Below are 23133 nucleotides of genomic sequence, written 5' to 3'. Positions count from 1 at the left end.
GGAACCACAGCAATATGGCTCAGAAAAGTCAAATGCTTTTCTCAAAGTATCCTAATAAGTGGCAAAATTTCAGACTTGAACAGTAGTTTGTGTGGCTTCAACACCTGTGATTTTTGCCTTGGCTCTTTCATGATGAGTCACTCTCCTATCTCTGTGACTTTTTTTTTTTTTTTTTGCCTTAACAACTGATAATAAGCATATTCAAAAAGTTGATCTAAGTGTCTGCAATGATGACTCCAAACTCAAGTCCTGGCTCCGTACTGATGGGTCATCTACTTAATAATCTCAGAAGGGCAGTGCAAATTAATGAGTCACTTATGGATCCTTATCTGAAAGGGATCCCAAGTCTGAGAACCTTCACCACAAGGAGTTTTTCTTGCAGTGATTCTCAGAGTCTTGGTAGGCATTGGAACTGGTCTGTTCATTTTAAGATTCTTTTACCTTTGTGCCTCTGAGCAGATCAGCATACATCTTCTCCAAAGATTTTTCATTGTGGCTGGTTACAGTAATTTGAATTCAGTGAATTGTCATCTCTGGTTCCACGGGTGTCTTCTTGGTGTCTTTAAAAGCTTGTTCCTGGAGGCATCTGGGTGGCTCAGGGCTTGAGCATCTGCCTTTGCCTCAGGCCATGGTCCTGGGATTCAGTCCCACATCTGGCTCCCCATGAGGATCCTGCTTCTCCCTCTGCCTATGTTTCTGTCTCTCTCTGTGTCTTTCATGAATAAATAAAATCTTAAAAAAAAAAAAAAAAAGCTTGTTCCTTGGCCAGAGGGAACAATGGTGAGTCAGGAGCAAGAGTGGGGCATCCAGAGCTCTGCTATAGCTGAAAACCACATCTTCCTCAAAGAAGTGTACTTCCTCTGTGACACTTTCAGCATTATTTTTTTAAAAGATTTATTTATTTATTTGAGAGGGAGAGGGAGAGAGAGAATTCCAAGCAGACTCCCAGATGAACATGGAGCCCCACACAGGGGCTCCATCACACAACCCTGAGATCATGACCTGAGCTGAAATCAAGAGCCAGATGGTTAACCAACTGAGCTACCCAGGTGCCCCAACATTTTTAACATTATAATGCTCCAATTGTTACTATCTCCACAAACCTCCAAGATCACTGAAAAGTGAGAGGCAGATCCTCTGTCCTTAGTTTGTGGATGGGCATGCTAAGATCCACAGAGGCTCAAGGTCAAGTAAGGAGACAGAAAACACAATCCCCTGCTTTTTTCTCACTACCTCTTCATGTGTCTCACACTATCTTACCCATAGTTTTCTTAGCTAAGTGAATTGGATCCATTGACCCTTTAAGTTCCAGAACACATTTTCTAAAGTCCATAATCTCACATATTTGGTAGTTTATTAATCACCTTTCTCATATACAATGCTTTAAAAAGCCAATTCCCCATCTCCTGGAAGGTAGGAATGTAATACTATTTTCTGAAGATGCTCTCAATCCCATGGGAAGCTGAGTCCAATTTGTCAGCCTTCTGATGTCAAATTTCAATCAGGTATTTCCTTGTAATATGAAAAAACCTAAACAAATTCAAATTTGTGCTTATGAACTTGTATATTCTAATATTATCTGATCAAAAACCATATTTGGTAGGATGAAAATCCCCTAGATTTCACTGTATTTTTGAGAATGAAGTTTCTATTAACTAGTCATGACTTACCCCTATTCACACACACACACACACACACACACACACAAAAATGGCCCCTTTTGTCAGTAGTCTCTGTGTTAAATGATCCTTCTGTGGCCAAGGGGAAGAGCCAAAGAGGACAGTCCTATTAAGGAAACAGAACAGTAGAATGATGATGTATAGCCTCTGCCCTCAAAAAGACTGATCTTCAAAGCCAGGTAAATATGAAGCCCCAGCTGGCTGAGTGAATCAAGATGAAAGTATAGTTATTAGAAGACACATAGCTTCATTTCAATTCTCCAAAGCAAAAAACCTGTAATTCATACAAAGCTCTGTGATGGGGTCAACTCCATGGAATGAATAAATGAATGAATGGTCATTCAGTCATTCAACAAGTATGCCTGCTGTTTTCAAGGTACTGTTGTCATGTTACAAAGGGAAATCCTTTGTGAAATGCTCCATTGTAAGTACAAGTTATATATAAATAGCCACTTTGATTGAACTTTGCTCCTAGGCACTTCAGTACTTGTAAACCCATACAACCTGCTGAAGGAACACACTCCTAGGAAAGTCAGAGTTGGTGAAATACTCGTATGGTAACAGTCCCTCTAGTACAGACCTCAGAAAGAATTTTAACACATATAAGCACACAATCAAGATGATGAAGATAGGCCAACCTCTTTTAAATGAATGGCTAAGATTATAGGCTACTTAGAAGAAATATTTTGAGATAAAGACAAGTCTAGTTGTTGCTCCAGCTATGTAGCTCCAGCTTATGGTTCAGGACACTGTAAAAATGTCTTTTTTAAAAAGGATATTCATTCTGGTTTGGTTTACTGAAATTAATTCTGGAGCTGGTTTTTCAGAAGTCAATCTTCTTAGGATGAGGAATACCCTAGAAATACAATAGATTCTGTAGCACTCATATAGTTACTGTGCTTTTTTTAAATGTTTTTTTATCCTAAGTATTTTCCATGTGTGATCCATGATCATGGAATTCCTGAGGGCAACATTAAAGCTAATTTTTTGGAGACTTCTTATCTTCTAGAATTTTCTTAGTGCTTAGGATTAAATCAACTCTTACAGAAAGTAAAAAATCTAAGTCAATGGCCTCATCAATGGGAACACTTCTGTGGAATGGTAAAAGGTTACCATGATACCAAAAACTAAGGCCATGTGTCTGTTGGAGAGCTACCAACTCACATGAGCCAGAGTTGGTAATTTTTTGGTAGATCCAGCCTGATCCTCCTGGTACCTCCATGAAGACTGCAGGGATCTGTAGAGAACTCTTAGAACATTACTGACCTAGCCTACCTCCTCATTTCTCAGAGAGAGAAACCAAGGCCAAGAAAGACAAAAATGCCTTGTTCAACATCACATAGCCAGTTATTGCTGAGTTTCCTGATTCCCAAGATAGCACCTTTCCTCACACCAGATTCCTCTTAATTTCAGAGCCCACTGCAGTCTTCCTACAGCAAAAATTTACTCTCTATTTCAGGCAACCAAAGCAGGCCAGGTTGGGTCTGAGCCACCCAAGGCCATTTGTCAGTGCCAGTCTCCCACCAGGCAATGCCAACCCCAGCATCTGGTCCTGGTCCCTAGGACTTATGCTCTCATAATTAAAGAGCTGGCATATATAAACAAACCATAACCTGAGCACCACATGGTCAGTAAGTAGAGGTCAAACATGGATAAGGGCTGACTCCCAAGGTGAGAAGGAGCCAGCTCCCTAATTTCCAGTCTTGTTTGTCTCTGGTGAGAGGTACATAAATATTGCAATTGCTACAAAGAGCCTTTTATAACTCTTTCAACCCCAAATACTCCTCAATCCCACAGCAAGTTAAACAAAACTCAATGCTATTCCACTTTGGCTAGGTGAGACTGTGTCTAGGCCAGGGGGTTGGAATTACTTTCAGGTTTGAGTTAGGGCTTGATTACTTAGGGAGACATGCTGGGGGCAGCATGGAGAGAAAACTCTTTGTGGCTCTTGGTGGAACACCACAACAACCTGATAGGCTCAGACTACATATGACTAAATAGGACATGACCAGCTCTCTTCCTGAGACAGGTGCCATTCCTAAGAGGCCCTACCCAGACAAGATCTGAAAGGTCTTGGAGCATAATCTGAGATGGTACCATTTTCCCAATTGCTGCAGTCAGGGTTGTGGTCATTTAGTTGCATCAACAAGTTGTTCATCTCTCTTTGTGAAAAAATCTAGAGATAGACTACTCAAATTGGGGTCCACTACCTCTGCCTTACTGGGGGGCTTTGTTAAACAGGTGGGATCCCAAACCTTGCTCCAGAACCACTGAATCAGAAACTATAGTTTAGTAGGATCTCCAGGTTATTGGTGGGCACTTTAAATTTGAGAAGGACTGGTCAAGAGATGAAGACCAGGACTCTTTGGGTTCACCACTAGCTCCATCTATACAATTTCAGTTAGTGAACCTCCTTGGGTTTTCTGTGCATTTAAATGGAGAAAGAAAGGACCCCAGTGAAATCCAAAACTTCCCTTTTGGCTCCAGCCATTTTATCAATCCCATTTTTCCTCTCTCATGGCTACTAAGGCAGAATTTGCTTTGGCTCACCAGTAAGGACCTGAAGGAGAATTATGCATTGTGGACTGTGATAACCAGCAGTAAATATATTTGGCATTAAGTACTTCTCCTTCACTTCTAGACATCCAGCTGGCTACCAAGTCCATTTGATTTTACCTCTTAAATGATATTTTAAATTTATTTATCTCAAGTATAATTAACATACAGTGTTATATTAATTTCAGATATATGCACCCTTATGATTATGGCAGCACTATTTACAATAGTCAAGATATTGAAGCAACCTAAGTATCCATTAAGAGATAAATAGATAGGAAAATGTGGTATATATACACAATGGAATACTACTCAACCATTAAAATAAATAAAATCTTACCATTTGCAACCACATGGACATTCCTAAATGATTTTTTTCAATCCTCCTTTCTATGCCCCTGCTTAATCTCAGGTCCTTATCATATGCAACATCGACATTAAAATAGTCTCTCAACTGCACACCTGGTCTCCCGGTGGAGTATTTTGCTCTATCCATTGCATCCTTTAAACTGTCATCAGAAAGAACATTCTTGAAGGCAAATCTGATCATATTGTCTTCCCGTTTAAAGTCCTCTAATGATTTTCAATAATTCAATACTTTCAAGTTTTTAGTGTAAGGTTTATGGTGATAGCGCTTTTCTTTACCCACCGACCACTATTTCTCCCACTTTCCTACTTTTCTACCAACTTCTTAATACACGTGTTTCATCCCTCTCCTGTTTTCCCAGGCTGCCTCTTTGCTGTGAATACCTTTTCTTTTGCTGCCAAATAAACTCTTTCTTTTTTTAAGACCTTGTATAGACAGTCCCAAGCTTATCACGGTTCAGCTTATAATGGTTTGACTTTATGACAGTCTGAAAGGGATCTACATTCAGTAGAAACCATACATGGAATCTTGAATTTGAATCTTTTTCCTGGTTAGCACTATGTGGTATGATCTCCTCTGGTACTACTGCATAGAAGCAGCCAGCCACAGCTCCCAGTCAGCTTCAGGATCACCAGGGTCAACAACAAATACACCGACAAGTGTTTCGTACCCATATAACCATGCTGTTTTTCACTTTTAGTACAATACTCAATAAGTTACATGAGATTCTCAACATAAAATGGGCTTCACATTAAATGATTTTGCCCAACTGTAGGCTAATATAAGTGTTCTGAGTATGTTTAAGGTAGGCTAGGCTAAGCTACAATGCTTGGTGAGTTAGGTATATTAAATACATTTTAAACTTACAGTAGATTTACTGGGATGTAACCCCATTAAAAGTCAAGGAAGGGGAGGCTGGTGGTGTAGTCAGTTAAGCATCAGATTCTTGGTTTCAGCTCAGGTCATGATCTCAGGATCATGAGATGGAGCTGCAAGTTGGGTTCCACACTCAGTGGGGAGTCTGCCTAAAAGACTCTTTCCCTCTCCCACTATCCCCCACCCCCATGCTCTCTCTTGTTCTCAAATAAACAAATAAATCTAAAAAAAAGTGGAGAAAGATCTGGAGTTCTTTTTATCCCACTATCAGCTCTTCTTGACCATGACTCTCAATCACTGAGTAGAGTTAATCATCCCTGGATCCCAATAACATCTCATGGTTGCTCAATTAGCAGCACTTTCACTGAACTATGCTTGTTAACTTGTCTCTGTCCTTGCACCAGTTTATGACACATTGGGGTCAGGAACCATGTCACATTCTTCTTTTGTATCTTGAGTATCAAGTACCATTGCCAACATATAATAGGCATTCAGTGAATGTTTGACGAATGAAATAATTAGGGTCACTGTGTGAAGTAGGTACCATATTATCTCTGGGAACTGTGAAAAATACCCAGCAACCACAGATCTAGTGGAAATATTTGTGATGGATTAATCTTTGAGATTCAACAATGATGGATACTAAGGAATACAATTGATATTAATAGTGAAAATTACCTATGTTAGTTAGCTCTGTCACTATCCTAAAAGGAAATGATCTACCTCATATCATTTTTAAATACCTAATCACCTGTGCCATCTAATAATCAGAATTATAGCCTAAGGCACAACCAAACCTTGCCTTCTGGGGACTGCCAGTCTATGATAGTTAACATGGACACTATCCACTCTCCCAGATGGTCAGAGAACTCTTTCCCTGGGGGCCTGATGGTGTGGTCAGGAGGAAAGGAAGTCAAGAGGTTAGGTCAATTAAACAGTTCTAGAAACTGGGTCTTAACCTCTGCTACCCTATTTCCCCACATTGGGGTTCTTGGGATCCTCTGCTTCAAGCCCAGCTCAATTAGTCTCCAAGATCAACTTGGGATCCAAGCAGGGAAGATTTCAGGAACTTCAACTCAGCATTCTTCGTCAGATGTTAAACTACATTTCCACCCTGTCTTCCACCTTGCCTTCCTATTCCCTGCTCCTGAGGCCTAGAATCCACCTTATACTCTGGTTTCTGCTGGTCAAAACAACAATAATGCTATTTCACACATTAATTCAACTTTACTATGTTGAACACCAAACACCATTCAGGGTACTCTATGTATATTAAACAAATTTAATGTTCACAACAAACCAATTTACTGAGTACTGAATTGTCTCCATTATAGGTGAGGGAAACACAGAAAAGTTTCCATATATTGTTTGCTTGTTGGTTTTTCTTGATCATGTTCTAATTACTGCAGAATTCCATGACGTTAACTACTTTGGGTTGCCTCACCCTTCAGATATTATGCTCTGAACTTTGCAGCTGGATCTGCACACCCTTTGTCGCCATGCCACATGTTTCCTGCCACCTCCCAGTCTGGCCATCCTATTACAGATTAATTTTCTCATTCCAGCCCTGTCCTGAAGAGGACAGCAAAAGACAGACATCAGGTCATTTATTTTCCACTCTATTTAATATGGATACTTAATTAATGCTCATAGAAAGAATTAAATTAAGGTATGTAATACAAATAAAACACCAAGGGATGACAGGCATCCACACCACATAATGTCTGACTTAGAGGAAAAGGAAAGACGAGGTGTCATTATTAAGAATGCAGCACATTGCAGATATTCTCCTAGACAGCCATCCAGGCTCCATTTACTTTTTTTGTAATGAGACACAGGATGTCCATTAGCAGACTGAAGGATCTACACACCATAAGAAACAAACAATTGCTGCTCCATCACCTGGGAAAGAGAACCATGGAAGCACCTGGAACAGATTCAGGATTTTGTCCCTCACAAGACTTCCCAATGGAGTGCACATTCATTGATTCTCACATTTGCATAGTTCAGATAATAACAGCTCTCTGTTTCATGCCCAGCGGTGAGGTCAATGTCACAAGAAGCTATTTAGCAACAATCCCCCTTTTAGGCAGTTCTGTGATCAGGTAATAGAGAAGACTTGGGAAAGAAGGAACACAAGCCATCTGGTACCCAAGCTTGGAGTTCTAAAGCAGACTGCATTTCCAGACACACATATAAACATGGGGTGGGTTCCTCTGGAGAACTTTGAGAAACACAGATTAGATTTCATTGTCTTGGTCCAGATCTCTCTATCAGAACCTGCCAGCCAGATATAAATACATATACATATAAATAAATGTAATGCATATGAACAAATATACATATAAATATGAAGCATATTTAGCTAAAATTGAGTTAAAATAGTTAAAATTTGGAAAAGATATTTGGATACATGTTACTGATTAGGAAATATTGCTAAAATTATCATCTTGGAAAAGCAAGAACACTAATAACATATATATTTTCTCCTCTAATAATACCAAAAAATGTAAATGAGATACTGATAAATTAAGCCAGAAAAAATTAGGACTACAGGGAGTATCCTTAAATATAAAAGAATCTGGTCATGCTAAAATGGGTTCAGAAAAATCTCCTCAATGATGACTGTTCCTCAAAGAGATTTCTTTGAAAAAAGAGGGAAGAAAATAATGTATAGTAGCCATCATGGAAAAGAAACACATATTAAAACTTCTTAAATAACAAGAGATAAATTAAGAGTATGATACAAGTTTTAGAAAAGATTCATGGCTAGGTTTTGGATTATAGTCCACTCACTGGTACATTTAAATTGTGATTTGATTTACAAATATTTGATGAGCATAATTTGAGGAGGGATAGAGTCATCTATTTACTCTCTAAAAATAAACTGATGCCTGAACCGTGTCAAAATCTGCAAAAGTGAATTTTCCAAAGTCACAACATTGAACAGATTAATCTCATTTGCCCATCAACTTCGCTCCCCACTGCTCCCCCACCCCCGTGTCGATGACAGCAGTTGCTTTAAACCAGAGACATCATCTAAGACAAAGCTCCAATCATGTGATGGATTGTGCAGGTCTTATACAAGCAGGTCCTGCACAAAACTGCAGGAGTTTTGGGTCTTTTTTAACCAAGACAGGTCATTAAAAGAAATGAAAAGATGTCTTCTAGAGGCTTAATTAAGGAAGTTAATTCTAGGCCCCATCATAGGCCCATTAACCTTTCTCTGTTCCTAAAATATCTTATGTAATGTCAAAAAGAAGCAAAGATGGGAAAAGGAGCTGTGTAATTAAACCTACTTAACCTTAAAATGGAAATGTGTCAAGGGATAGAAGCAATTGGTTTGAAGCTGCTAACCTGTATTTACGACCCCAAAACCCAGAACCCATATGCCTCGTCTTGCTATGCTTGACTCACATTCTCTTTGCCTAGGGGCTGGACAACTTGGCTGTTGAATTTACGTACTGTGTCTGACCTGAACCATAAGTCAGTTCTCAAAATGCCAGAAGGGCAGCACTATTCTGGTACAGGGAACAAATAGCTTGCTGGTTTCTATACAGATTTCTTGCCACACAAACATTCTTCTGAAGATCTTCAAGGAGATGGTTTTCCCTGATCCAGGGATACCTTTCTTCCCCATCCCATGAGAGCATGGCCAACCTGGCCATGGAATTTGGTTCAAGATCCCAGAGAACCTGATGTATGATTTTTTTTTCTATGACGGTACATTGTTATGCATGTAAAGTCTTCCAGAATGCCAATGTCTAGCTTGGTATAAAAGGGCAGAGGCATAACAAGAACCTGGCTACCTTCTTGACCCCGGCAGAAGCTTGAGTGTTACTTGTGGGTTTCTGCCTCATTGGGAAACCACTACAGGGCCAGGGAAGGGAGAGTACAATTTTTTTTAACATTTCAAGTTTTTATTTAAATTCCATTTCGAAAATAAATTCCATTTCATTAACATATACTGTAATATTAGTTTCAGGAGAATTTGGCAGCTTCTGTTGCACTTAGTCACCTAGCTTGCTGAGTTCTGTGCCTGGGGCTGTAGAGAGAGGGCCATTCTCAACCAATCCAAAACCCCTCTGAAATGCTACAAGTTCCAGAACTTAACATAAACAGTCAAGCCTCTATTAAATGCCAGCAGATTATGCACACTACAGATTATTCGTGATGACTTTGTATTCTCCAGGGGCCTGTCAGTACATGTTCTCATATCAGGATTGACACACAATACAGGACACCTGTATTTTTATTTCTAAATCTGGCAACCCTACCTGATATCCAACTGGTAATCATCACGCAACACCATAAAACAGGACATTATAGAGCAAACTTGGAATCAGCCCTATTGCCTCATTTTACATGTGAGGAAATCCAGACTTCCCCAGAGATTTTTGGCATGTGGTGGGTGGTCGGCTTGTTCTTAAGACTCCTAGCGAGTCAGAGGCAGTGTTTGGACCAGAATTTAGTCTGTTTTATGCCCATTTTATTCCCCACCACCCAAACTGTTTACCTGATAACAATGCAATATTTTTATTGTGTTGTTGAACTAGGCTTTCCAAAAAATCTGACATTTTTTGAACATTATCTTCTGTTAAGTAATGTTCATGCTCTGCCCTAAACCTTATAGCTTTTAAATTAGGTGCTAAGGAAACTAAAAATTTTAATTTTTTAATATGAGCAAAAAGCCTCAAAATAATTTTTTTTCCAAACCCAAAAATAAAGATGTTCTTGTATAGGTACTATTTTTAAATATTTGGATGACCGTACCTCTCCTTCAGTTAATGATCAATGCTGGTATTCCAGGCAAAGATCATGAACATAGTTGAATCTCAGCCAAACATTAGATCACTCTGTTCTGCAAAATCTGTGAGAGAGACTATTCAAATCCAGTTAGAACCTGCTTTGTAGGGATGCCTGGGTGGCTCAGTGGTTGAGGATCTGCCTTTGGCTCAGGTCATGATCCCGGGGTCCTGGGATCGGGTCCCACATTGGGCTCCCCATGGGGAGCCTGCTTCTCCCTCTGCCTATGTCTCTGCCTCTCTCCTTCTCTCTGTGTCTTTCATGAATAGATAAATAAAATCTTAAAAAAAAAAAAAAAGAACCTGCTTTGTACCTTCAGTCACTATCATTCCAGAATCTTTTTTAAACACTTCTGCCAGGAGATGTGGTGTGAAAATCCATTATGTAATTAAAAAGTTTCTCATTCACTAACAAAGACATGAATGAAAGAAATAGCCTTGGCTATATTCAAGATAAATCTGTTCCTCTGTGACTATCCCATGCTACTGTGAATATTATACATCCGAGTGCCTTCTTATTTGTGATACGATTTCCTCAGGTCTTTCTCTCAGAAATAACTAATTTTGCACTTCATTGCGAAATATAGTCTTGGACTTTGAAATAACACAGGTATCATATACTAATATAAATGAGTTCACTCTAGGGCTTATACAATACTAATATTAATCCAGTTGAAAATTCAAGTTTTATTCATATCTTTAAAGAGTTCCTATTTTCAGATGATCAGTATTATCAACAGAATTGTGCCCTCCCAAAATTCATATGCTGAAGCCCTAACCCCCCATTTGACTGAATTCAGAGATAAGGCCTTTAAAAAGGTAGAGGTAGCTCAGTTGGTAAGTGTCCAACTCTTGACTTCAACTCAGGTGGTGATTTCAAGGTCTTGAGATGGAGCCTCCAGTCAGGCTCCACACTGGGCATGGGGCCTGCTTAGGATTCTCTCAATATTTCCCTCTGCCTCTCCCCACCAATAAGCATGCACATGTGTGCCTCACCCACTCTCCTAAATGAACAAATAGGTACAGGTAAATGAATTCAGAGAAGTGAGGCCCTAATTCACTATGACTTGTGTCCTTATAGAAAGAGGAGAAGACACCAGGGATGCATATGTGCAGAGAAAAGGCCATGTAAGGACACGGCAAGGGGGTGGCTCTCTGCAAACCAATGAGCAAGGCTGAAGGACTCCAACCCTACCAGCATCTTGATCTGGACTTCCAGCTTCCAGAACTGTGAGGGAATCAATTTCTATTGGTTAAGCCCCACAGTATGCAGCATTTTGTTATGGAGGCCCCAGCTGACCAACATCATCAGAATGACTCTTGTGAACATTAACCAAATAATTATTGGAGTGTAAGAAAAAAGAAAGCAAGAGTTCTATCTTATTCATTGTGAAATTCACACATCTAGAGTCTAGCACACAAAGGGTCCCGAATAAACAGCTGACAAAATAAAAGAACAAACAAATGAATGGATTTAAATCCATGCCCCAACAATAAAGTGGTACCAGCCATACGATGTAACCACCGTGTGAGAGCAGAAAAGCAGAGGATTCAGAGCCAGATGGACTGCTTTCATTCTTCTCTACCTGCGACCTTCGGGGAAGTTTTATAACTTTTTAAACATTAGTTCTTGTCTATAAATTGACAATAGTAATGTTTTTATCATGTAGATGTGGTGGAAATTAATTGGGATAATGCATCTGGCATATAATAAGCACATAGAAAGTGACAGGTGCTACGATGATGATTTAATGATGATTGACCTTCCATGTTTTCATTCATTTATTCATTCAACAACTGTTTCTTGAGGAAGCCCCTTCTTGCACCCAGCATTGTTCTGGGCATTGAGAATAAAAAGAGTAATGACATAGTGTCTTAGCTCAAATGTGCCTTACATTCTAGACAGCAGAGTCAAAGATAATGGGAAATAATAAAATAATTTCAGAGAGTGGTAAGTGCCACAAAGAAAATAAAGCAGAAAAATATGATGATGACTGTGTATGCAATCTCTCTGAGGAGACATTTGAGCCTGAGTTCTGAGTGATGAGAAGTCAACCTGGAGAGTGTTTGGGGAGGAATGTTCCAGAGTGAACAGCTGATACAAAAGGCTACAGGAGGAATGGCTTCAGCATCTTCAGGGAACAGGAGAAGGCCAATGTGGCTACAGTGCAGTGAGCAACATGGAGAAAGATAAAGGTGAAGTAGGAGAAATTAGCTGCCATCAAATTATATAAAGGACATATAGGCCAGGGTGAGCTGTTTGGATTTTTTCTGAATGTAATGGAAAATCATTGTAGAGTTTCAAGCAGGGGTATGAAAAGGAGTTGATTTTATGCTAGTAAGCAATGCTCTGTTGAGGCACTTAGGTGGCTCAGTCGGTTAAGCATCTGACTCTTGATTTTGGCTCAAATCATGATCCCAATGTCGTAAGATCAGCTCAGAGTTAGGATCCACGCTGGATATAGAGTCTGCTTAAGATTCTCTCTCTCTCTCTCTCTCTCTCTCTCTGCCCTTCCCCCCTCCCTAAAACATAAGATTAAATACATAAATAAAGATAAAAACAATACTCTGCTGCTGTCAGGGCGAAAGGTGGTAGAAAGACACAAATGGAGTAGGAGGCTGCTCAGGGTCATATTTAGTAGTCTGGGAGAGAGGATTGGCTTGGTCTATGGTGGTGGTTAGAAGGTGGATAATAGACGAATGGAGACTATCATGAAGGCAGATGGGTAGAACTTCAGACGGGTTGAATGTGAGCCCCGGACGAATGAGAAGGTCGAGGATGATCCCTAGGATTCAGTTTAAAGAAGCGAGTGAGATGGTGCCATCTATTGAGATTGCTTGTGGTAGGAAGAGGTGGGAAAGTCAATGGAGATGACACTGACCCTGTCTTTGTCTCTCTTTATCAATAATGTTGATGCAGCTTTATGGCCTAGCCAGCAGTAGCCTGTCTCTTAAGAAAAATCACTGGAGCTTAGTTGCCAATATTGCAGATTAATTATCAATTCATTGATCATTGCTAAGCCTCACACTTTAAGTAATTGTGTGAGAAATGATCTGGGTGAAGCTTGAGTTTGTCATTACACTCCTATTCCAGGCCTTGGTTTTCTTCCCTATGGAATGAAGCTTTTCTTGTGTGTTTATTTTGGGGTATTTCCCAACTGAACCACATCACCTCTCCTCACTCTGGAGAAGCAAAACCAGAGCAGGGGAATACCCTAGGAGCCACAAGGACGGAAGAGCAAATAATGGTCAATACTTGTACATTGTGCTCCTTGTATAGACTGCAGAGTTCTTGCTCTCTCTGGCTACCTCCTTGCTACTTCTCCTTTCCCTCTCAGGCATCAAGTTCACTGCATCATCTCCTTCGCATATGGCTGCCAGTGGCTAGCTTTAATTAGAGCGTGGTACTGAGCATCATTACAATGTCGGCGGTGTTAAATTTCAGTGTACTCAGATACCATGAGCTGAAGTCACAGCTCATGACAGCCACAGGGAAGCTAGTGTTGAACTAAACTGGGAGATAATTAAAACAGGCAGGAACAGAGATTGTTCATACTGGCCTCTCCTGCACTCCGACCCAACCACCCCCCTTTTGGTGTCATATCTTTCTTCCTTTGTCGTATTCATTTTCTTTCCAGCAGAGGTTACTCTGAAGTGGGCACCTAACAAGGATGACAATGTTATGAGCAAGAAAAGAAAGCAACCAGAAGTACAAAATATTTGTCCTGAGAAGCTGCCTCTTATGGCTTTAAAATTATTCAGAAATAAAACCAGAATGAATTACCCAGGTAACAAGTATGCCTCTCTAGTTCAAAGATTTCATTAGGCTTTATACTGTGTCTACATGAGGGTAAGCAGAGTTTTCTTTCCATTATACTAAGGAGAGAGAAGAGAGGCACAAGTAGTAGCTAACTGAAAATCACTGACAAATAGTTTTGGAATTTACTTAGTGAAAATGCATCGATCTTACACAGTCAACAGGCACATTCTTTGTCCCTTCCTCTGAAAGCCATCCCCCCACCTTAATTAACCACCGTCACCTAAGTTTCAGAAAGTACAAAGGGCTTTGATTGGCAAACAGAAAATTTGCCTCTATGTGGCTTGAATAGATCAGTTAGTCTTGTTAGAAATCAAGGAAAGGCAGGATTCTAGGAAATGCCATTGTGAGCTATTAATTCAAGAAGGCAAATAGATGACTTAACATAAGGCCCAAATCAGGGAAATCTGGAAAACTGCCCTGAAATACATGGACAATCCCACTTCCAGACTGAAATAGTTTTAGACAAAAGTTAAGTTCTAAGAAGAAAATCAATCAGGTGTGATGATAGAGGAATAAGTAAAGGGAGATGATGGCCAGGAGAGGTTAAATTTAAAATGAAGTGTGGAAAATGAGGAGGAGACAGGCTAAGAGCCAGAAAGGGAAGAAAACAACAGGTGCAAAACCTCCTGGTCTAGGAAAGAGCTTGGCATGTTCTAGAAAGTGTCAGAAAGCCAGGGAAGGCTGAACAATGGTGACGAGGTGGATAGGAGGCCGGAATGAGGTTGGGGAGTTTAGCACATGTGTAGCAGCCATATAACACATGGTATTTAAGGCAGAGGAAGGAGTTTAAATGTTTTCTAAGTAGAATTGGAAGTCATTAAAAGACTAAAGCACAGGAAGGACAGGAGTTCGTTTTGTTTTGCTTTGTTCTGCTTTGCTTTTTAAAGATCTTTCTAGATACTATCTAGGGAATGGCTTGTCAAGGGGTGTGGAAGGGCAGAATAGCAGCAGGGAAATAGATTAGGGAACCATTGCAGGTACCTGACCGGGAGACAATGAGGATTTGGGGTAAGATGGTGCAAGTGATGAGGGGAGAGAAACAGCTTGAAGTATCTGTAGACATACAGTCAAGTCATGCTCATAGACTGGATGTTGGCTGTGATGAAAGGACAGAAATTAAGGGTCACTCTTAAGTTCCTGGCCTGAGCCCATAGGTGGCTGGTGAGGCTCTTTTCCTCTAGAGGTTAGACTGGGAGGGATGAAGGCTGGGTGCAGCAAGAACTAGTTTGAGAGGAGGAGAAAATCAGAAGTTCCATTTTGATATTTTAACATTGTGATTTCTGTGAGGCATCTAATTACAGTATCAGCTGTACTTAGTTGTAGAGTCAAATATATGAATCTGGAGCTCACATGAAAGGATAGGGATAAAGAAACAGATCTAGAAGCATCAACATGGTGATGATATATAAAGTCATTGGGTTGGATGAGCTTACTTCAGGAGAGATAAGAGGATGACCCAGAGCTCAAACCGAGGAAGAGATTTTTAGCTCCATGATAGGAAGTAAGGGAGATTCAAAGCATGACACCAACCCAGGGCAAATGGAAGGGAAAAGAGAGAGAGCCAGAGAGAATGTGTTTCCCATCCCAGGGCCTACTGCCTCCCTAGAAAACCACAATTAATCCTTGTGAAAATTAAGTGAAGTTATGCACAGAAGAGCATTTAGTGAACTAAAATGTATTATTTCATAAGTAGTACAGTTATTAGCTTATTGTCTGATCCTGATTTATTTATGTGTTTGCTGCTTTTCCTTTTACTAAGAGGTAAATTCCTAAGGTCAGAGATGCCATTATGTCTACTGATGGTTCTAGACAAGTAAATGTTGGCTGATGGGTTGACTGCTATCCTTCACTATATTCAAGAGAGTAACTGGCCAATGTCGTGCTTCACGTTTGCTTCTGATAAACCATTATTCCATGCTGGCTACTTCCTGAAATTTCACATTTGCAGGGCAGACATCAGAACTCTTTAATCCTGATGAAAGTCTGTGGCAGAAGCTCCTTTTCTCAAATCGATATGAAGAGGAGAGATGCTCATCTGTTCAGGAGGAGGTTTTTTTCCCCTTAGCTTTGCCAAGAAAATTCAAAATCACACACAAGAATAAAAGAACTCACTTGAACTAAAAGGAAACGAGGATTTAACAAGAAGCCTTGTAAGAGCTTTGGACTTCAGCTTTCTCCTCTAAGGGGACTAACAACATGGCAGGCTATCATAGAGAACAGAGCAAATAATCCTGGAGAATTTTGTGAGAACAAAAAAACCTGAATTTTTCTTACTTTTCCTCAATCTAGTTGTTCTTATCTATTTTTCAAAAAAGATGGTTTTCTTTGCTTCCATATTTTTATAAGATTTATTTATTTGAGAGACAGAGAGAGAGCATAAGTGGGAGGGGCAGAGGGAGAGAGAGAATCTCAAACAAATTCACTGAGTGTGGAGCCCAATGTGGGGTCTGGTCTCAAGACCCTGAGATTATGACCTGAGACAAAATGAAAAGCAGAAAGCTTCACTGACTGAGCCACCCAGGTGCCCCCACTTTTGTCTTCTTAAGGCCAAATACAACCTCAAGAAACAAAAAAGTAAGATACTCCCACTTTTATTAGGAATTCATCTTTATTTCTCAAAGGACTTATAAACTTCCTTCTCCACATACATGACTTTCAGAGAATCTGAGGTAAGAAAAAAATGGGTCTTTTATTACCAAAGAGGAAGAGGTTTAGAGGTGAAGCCATCTCACCAGCAAACAAGAGAATGCACTTCCAAAACATGTTTTGGGAAGATGCACACTACCCTGTCCTCTGCTAATTATTAACCTTACATATATGGAAGTTATCTAGATTTTGTAATCAAAGAGAATCCTCTGGATTCGCTCTGGACGTTGGACATATTATTTCTTTGTGCCTATTTTTTTCATCTTAAAGATGAACTGATACTACTTACCTTGCCTGGTTGTTATGAGGTTTAGATATAAAGCACAAAGAGATTGTATAAAGCATGTTGGAAGATAAGGGGTGGGGGCAGACAGACAAGATGCAAGTGCCTGCTTCCTACACTGTGGTGACTATAAGGACTCATGGAAAACAGGGAGTTATAGTATGAAAACAAATAATATTTTTGAGCCCTTACTATATGTTAGAACTGAAATAGTATTTTCACAAAAATTAAGACATTTTTAAAGTTACTCAGTGGGAGGTGATACAGGCTGGAAATCACACCCAGATATCTGGAGTCCAGAGTTCCTGGTCTCCTCCCCTATAATATACTGCTTGCCTCATAGATATAGAGAAGACAAACATATAAGGATCAGGATACTTGAGCTCTAGTTTTCATTTCTCACAAATTAAGTCATTCAGCCCTGGGAAAGTCACCAAATTTCAGTGACCCTCAGTCTTCTCAACTGTAAAATGGGGGTGCTGGGTATTACTGGATTGCTAAGGTCATGTCTCTTCTACCATCTGTGGTCCTGTGATTTTTTTCTCTAAATTTTATTTAAATATAGTTCACATATAACACCCCGCTAGTTTAAGGTTTACAACCAGTGATTCAATATATATGTAATGTGAAATGATCACCACAATAAATTTAGTGAACATCCATTCCCACACATAATTTCAATACTGACTTAGCAACTTTCAAATATATAATACATCATTGTTAACTACAGTTCCCATGTCGTATGTTATGTCCCTAGGACTTACTTATCTAACTGGAAGTTTGTACCTTTTAACTGGTCCGATTATTTATACTTGTTCTAATCAACTAAGGTCATTCAGCTTTTCAAAATGGGCAAATTACTTGGCTGAACAGAGTAGAAAGCATGAAAATCGGCAAGATGAACTAGGAGTCAAATAGGCTAAAACAAAACAAAACAAAACAAAAACCTCTGGTTCTACCTTGAATCTCAAGAAATGAAAGGCAGTGGCACTTGTCAGACATAACAATAGGGCATTCTGTGCTTCTCTACCTCGTACTCTTGACATAGTTTCCTTCCACATCCAGACATGCGATGTCTTCTACGAGGAACAGCAAGGAAAAGGGGATGATGTGAAGAGGTGAGAGCAGATCTAGAAAGCAGCCAAAGCCACAATCACAGCCTGGTCATGACCATACCCATCACACCTAGGGGAAAGCAGGGCCAAACCTTCCCTAGAAAACACAGCAGTCCTGGGGCAAAACCAGGGTTGGAAGCCAAATGTCTAACATGCTGATCATTTCCTTTGACTTTTCTGCTGAATAGGATCAAGTAGGCATCAAAGATCGTATTTTCTTGATACAACATGATTTAGCCTCAAATTTTCAGGTATAGAATGATGGTGCCCCCTACTCCCTGCTTAAGCGCAATGATTAAGTCCCATCAGAAATGGCTGGCAGAAAAGCCCCGTCGTGGCTCCAATCTAAATTGTTGAAGCATCAGAATTATATGGTGCTTTTATTATCTTGTGGAATGCATGTCCCTGGGGTACTCCTTTGAGTTCAACTAAAATGACAGTTTAATTCTCAGTAAATGAGTGCTAATTAAAATGCTGGGGGAAAGACTGTCATAATTGAATAATGAGAATAATGCAGCGTACATTTGTTTAAAGGTTCCTGGAAGCTGAATTTAGGGATCATAAAATGGTCTCTAGGAGCTCAAAGGCAAAAACCAACTCTCTGAAAAACATTCAATGTTCAGTGTGTGTGTTTGCTAAACTAAGTTTTTATCTTGGGTAGGAATTGTTTCAAAGCTACCACGAGCATACAAGTCCTCCCGTCACATTTATCTCTTGTAAATGTCGGTGAACATGTTCCTCACTGTAGATTTTGTGAATTGTAGGCTAGAGTGGAACCAGTGGTGAGGAAATCTGTTTTTTTATCTACTCTTAGACAAGTAGCTGTGATTGCCTCTCTAGATTCAAATCTCTAGAATGGAATACTCTTTGACACACTAACACTTTTACAAAACTGTAGAATTAAGACCATGCCAAGAGGAGAAGTGTTCAGAAGGAAGCAATATGGTTTTGTGGAAATAGTATTTGGATTCTAACCTTCGCCTTGCCTATAATCCTAAAACAGGATGTAAATAATGGTCGAGGACCTTAACTATTCAGTTGAACCTGTTTGGAGAATAAAATGAAATAATACATTACAAATACCTTTGAAAGAAAAAAAAAACTATATAGATGAAGTAAAACTTGAGCATTTGGCTGACTCTGGTATAAATAATGTGAGTCTTCTATTTATTTTCCTAATTCAGATGACCCTGGTATATAGATACATTTTAACAGGTTAGACTCATTTGGCCAAGCTCATTACACTAGCATATGACTAGGGAAATCTAAATTATCCTAAAACACAAAATTTATCCTTCATCCCACACAATGTCCAATTTATATATGTGCCCCCCACCCCCAGCTGCTGAGATAATTGGATTGACTTTCATGCTTCTGGGTTTCTCCTTTCCTTTAGCCCTTCTACTCTAGTAATAGTTCATTTCAAAGGCTTCAGGATTGTATTGAGTCTAACCTATTCAGTGAGTTTCTGTCCTGTCCTTAAAGATCTATGGGAAAAATAAATTCTATAACCTCCTTTTATGCCTAACAACTTTTACAGTGAGTAAATTCTGTACAATCTGAATTCCTTGATTGTGAAAAAATGTCCCCAGGGCCACCCATTGGGAGGCCTCCCATACACTTACTAATCCAACACAGCTTAGAGGCCTTGACAGCTCCAGCAGTGCTGCTTAGACACCCCCCTTATGAATATGCAAAGACAATCTTTCACTTACAAAAGAAACTGATATAGCCATTATGGCCTGTGGTTAATCAAACCTCCATTCACTTCCCTCTGCTTTGAGAACCGTCATCAAGAAAACGTGTTGCTAAGCAAACTTAGCAGTAAGGACCTGGTTCCCCGTAAAAATGATTGCCTAGAGGCCAGCTTGTTTAGAAGTAAGGATCCTGGGTTTTTTTTTTTTTTTAAGCCTCTAATTTGATTTCCTATAAAATCTAAGCTCATCATTCAGTTAAAGGAAGATTTGAAAGTTGCTCACACATTCCTCATTTTAACAAGTTAGAGTTTACACACACACAAATACACATGCACACACACACTCACTCACACCAGGTCCTTCTACTTGTTTCTGTAACTGCTTCTTGGAAAACATCCAAGCTTAGGCCAAGGAAATGCATAATAGAGAAGCTGCTGACTTTCCAAGCATCTGGTGAATTCACAACTTTCATTGAGCCTTACATAATGTATCATCAATATTCATTCTTTCATAGACATCTATCTTAGTCATTCCCACCTCCCCCAGGAAACACGGTCAAGAGAAAACATAAAGGACACTCTATCACAAATTCTTAATGAACAGTACATAGGAGCAGAAATTCATTTGGCAGCTTTGCAACTAATTTTCAGTGTAACTTTAAAAGATCATTTAAAACTAGCTGTTCCATGGATTCCATGGCCCCCAAATGGAGAATAACTCTTTCTATGACACCAACAAGTCTTCAAGCCTACCCACACAATAGCATAGTATCCTCCCAAACTACCTGGACTATCAGATTCCTATTACGATTAGTCAAAACCTCTGTTTTGTAGGATCTAGATACTAACTTCCTCCAGCAGGTGGTAGGTCAGAGACACACATGGGGTTCTCATTAATCAGTTTTGATTAAATAAATTGATACAAAAATGGCAACTGTAATATTTTCCATTAGTTTAATGGTGGCTATAGGTTTTTGTTTCTCAGAATATACTCCTGAATCATCTGAGAACTTGTCAAAAAATAAGATTCCCAAGATCTGCTTGGGGCTTACTGAATCCTAGCCTCTCTTGGTGGAGCCCAGGAATATGAAATTTTAATAAACTCCCACATGGTTCTCAGGCACAGATGGATTATAGAGAACCTTTGCTTGGCTTTTTTGTCTCAAAAGCATCATTTTTGGCTTTTCTGGAACTCTTCAGTCAACTTGAAGCAATGATGGTTCTAATAAGGAACTCTTATTCCAATGGCTTCATGTTCATATTTGGTTTGAAGATCCATATTTTTGATATTCCAAAAACCTGTCCATAATGCCTATGCCTAGATGACTATTTGGTGTTCAATCCATCTTTGATGTCAGGTGCATGAAATCAGTTTCTCTTTTATCTGTTTTTCCATCTGATTGACGTGATTGATTAGTTAAGGTTTTCCAATAAGAGAAGCTAATGGATCTTTGAGTCAAGTGGTGTGTGTGTGTGTGTGTGTGTGTGTGTGTGTGTTCTTATGTGTGTGCATTTGAATGTCATGATTTTCTTTTGTTTTGACTTTATTTAATTAATTCATCAGCTTACAACTAATCAAGCGTGACTTCTTAATAGCACAGGTCATGCTTACTTCTTCAATCAACTCTTGGCATGTAATACTCCTATCTTCTTCTCTGAACATTTGTGTAAGACCTCTACCTATTTTGTATACATCCTATGGAAAGGGTCCTTTGTGGGGACACTTGTGGATTTTTATATTCAGTCATGAGTAAAACATGTGAAAATACACTCTAACAAATATTTAAGTCTATACTCCTGAAAGTTATCCTCCTCAGGGGTGCCATGGCAAAGCTTTAGGAAGGATCTCCCTCTAATAATAGTTGATAGGAGTCAGGATCTCATCCAAGCCTTCAGAGAAGTTTTTCATCCAGTCTTCTCTTCTCTCATAGAATTGACACATTTTGCACTTCTGTCAACATTACACTTACAGCTTCTGTGACATGACTGAAACTCCTTGAGGGTAGTGAATGATGGTATGTCTTTTTTTCTTTCATTCCACCTTGTTTCTCCCAAAAACATCAGGAAAAATCCAAGAGGAGATGCTCAATTCTATGCAGGTGACAATACAGTCACGTGAATCAGTAATTAAATATAACTAGTTTCTCAGACTCAAAATCCAGAGAGTTAAAATCAAACATGGGGAGAGGAGTACACACTGAGTCCCCCTGGCAAATATTCTGGAGCCTCAGCTCCTCCAGGACCACCTCAAGGCCTCGGGATAGATCACTACTCTCCCTGAAGGGCTGCTGGTCTCTTCTGATGGTGCTGATCAGTTTCTCCCCTGCTGGATGGCCTACATTCTGGCTACCCTGGGACCTGGTGATTTCATTATTGATCACCATTGTTATTGATTGCTCTGTCCCATGAGGTCTATCTGATTTTCCAGTTACTTTGGTCCTTGTATGGTCTGGCCTCCTTCAAAATTTGTACTATGCAAGATTGGGGTGGAAAGGAAAGAAAAAGGGTAGAAGAAGGGTTCTTCTTCCCTCAACATTAGAATGGCTTCAGTAAGTCTAAACCAAGTGTCTTAGGAAGCCAGGTCTCTCATTGTGAGTCGAATGTGAAAATCATTTCATGTGATTGATTTTTCAGTTATTTTCATGAAACTACATTCCTCAAAGAACAAAAATTAAAATTTGTACAAATTGACCAATTGGCCACTGGTTCTCTCCAACTTGTATTCAGACAGCAATATGATTTTGACCACACCCAAGATCAGGGCTCTCTGCTCCCTATCTACTGGGGACCCAGAGCAAGAAGAGGGCAGTGACCACCCCCTCCTAGATGTCTTAGTTGCAGGGCCAGCCTTTGGCATGACAGCTCTAGCTTGTACACTCCCTCCTTCTCTTCTATGAGACCCTGAGGAAGTAGGAATCTAGCAGCCTGCCAGTGAGGCCAAAGTGGCCCAGACCAGCTCCCTTCTAGACCCTTTACTACATACAGCTTATCCAGATCTGCCAGAGATGAAGGCAAGCCCCCTCCAGCTACTCAGTAAAATTGCCAATTAAATCAGAGAAATGAAATTGGATCTAGTGGATGTCTCTGACTCAGCTGGCCCTAGGGAAATAGTGACTGCCAGCAGGTGGTTCAGAGCAACTCTTTGTAATATTCATTTCATGTTGCTTAAAGATGTGAAAAAGACCAAGTCTACCAGCTTCTGGTGTTTGACAAACTAGGCTGCTGTTGGATAATATTTGAACAGACAGCTGTGTCTGAGTGTGCCAGGGAAAACCTTCCCAGGCAATCAA

General features: G+C 39.8%; 1 pseudogene; it reads right to left on the bottom strand.

Annotated features, from left to right (window-relative positions):
* Positions 1 to 214: 214 nt before the first annotated feature.
* Positions 215 to 22227, bottom strand: LOC119871984 (annotated as a pseudogene).
* Between the last annotated feature and the right edge of the window lie 906 nt (positions 22228 to 23133).

The sequence above is a fragment of the Canis lupus genome, chromosome 5, assembly GCF_011100685.1.
Source record: "Canis lupus familiaris isolate Mischka breed German Shepherd chromosome 5, alternate assembly UU_Cfam_GSD_1.0, whole genome shotgun sequence".
Classification (NCBI taxonomy): domain Eukaryota; kingdom Metazoa; phylum Chordata; class Mammalia; order Carnivora; family Canidae; genus Canis; species Canis lupus.
Note: the sequence above shows the minus strand (reverse complement) of the source record. Positions and strands in the feature narration are given on the sequence as shown.